Source organism: Octodon degus, unplaced genomic scaffold, assembly GCF_000260255.1.
Source record: "Octodon degus isolate 3935 unplaced genomic scaffold, OctDeg1.0 scaffold00050, whole genome shotgun sequence".
Taxonomy (NCBI): Eukaryota; Metazoa; Chordata; class Mammalia; order Rodentia; family Octodontidae; genus Octodon; species Octodon degus.
In genome coordinates, this window is record NW_004524626.1 from 10057147 (window position 1) to 10057891 (window position 745).

The window sequence follows — 745 nt, forward strand, 5'->3', positions numbered from 1 at the left end:
TATATGCTCAAGATATAACTTAGTGCAAAGGCTCTGGGTTTAATCCCCAGGATTTGCGGTAGAGGAAGAAGAAAACAAGAGGATTGAGGAAGAGCATGCCAGCCAGAGGGCAGCAAGTGCAAAGGTCCTGAGGTAGGAGTGGGCTCGGGATTTGGTGGTGATGAGCAACAACTGCAGACTGTGTGGGTTTATGGATGCCAGCCCCAAATGTACCCCTGGGACAATGGAGTATCATGCAGATGACAGTTTAGATTACATTTGTGCAGATGACAGCTTAGATTACCTTGTTGGGTAATTCCCAGGGCAGTGGTGAGGGCCTGAAAGGGAAGCTTGAGGTTGGAGGCAGAGGCTTTGGAGAGATCCAGAAACAGAAAGGCTGTGTGGGAAGAAGAGGTGGCTGTGGAGGTGGAGAGGTGGACACGAGAGATCCAGGCTATGAAAGCCACATGGTGGGTGATGTTTGGGATACAGGCAGCATGAAGCAGGTGATGGAGCCTAAACTTGTGTAATAGGATAGATAGTGGAGATGTTTCAAGCAAAGATGAATTTCTTAGAAACAGAAGTAAGTGTGTAAAAGAATCTAGGTATGGTGGTGCAGAGCTGTAATCCCAGCATTGTTAGAGCCTGAGGCAAGGGGATCACAGGTTTGAAGTCAACCTGTGGCTTGACAAGGCTTTGTCTCAAAATACAAAATTAAAAAAGAGGTTGGAGTGTAGCTTCCCCTAGTTTCTTTTCTTTCTTTCTT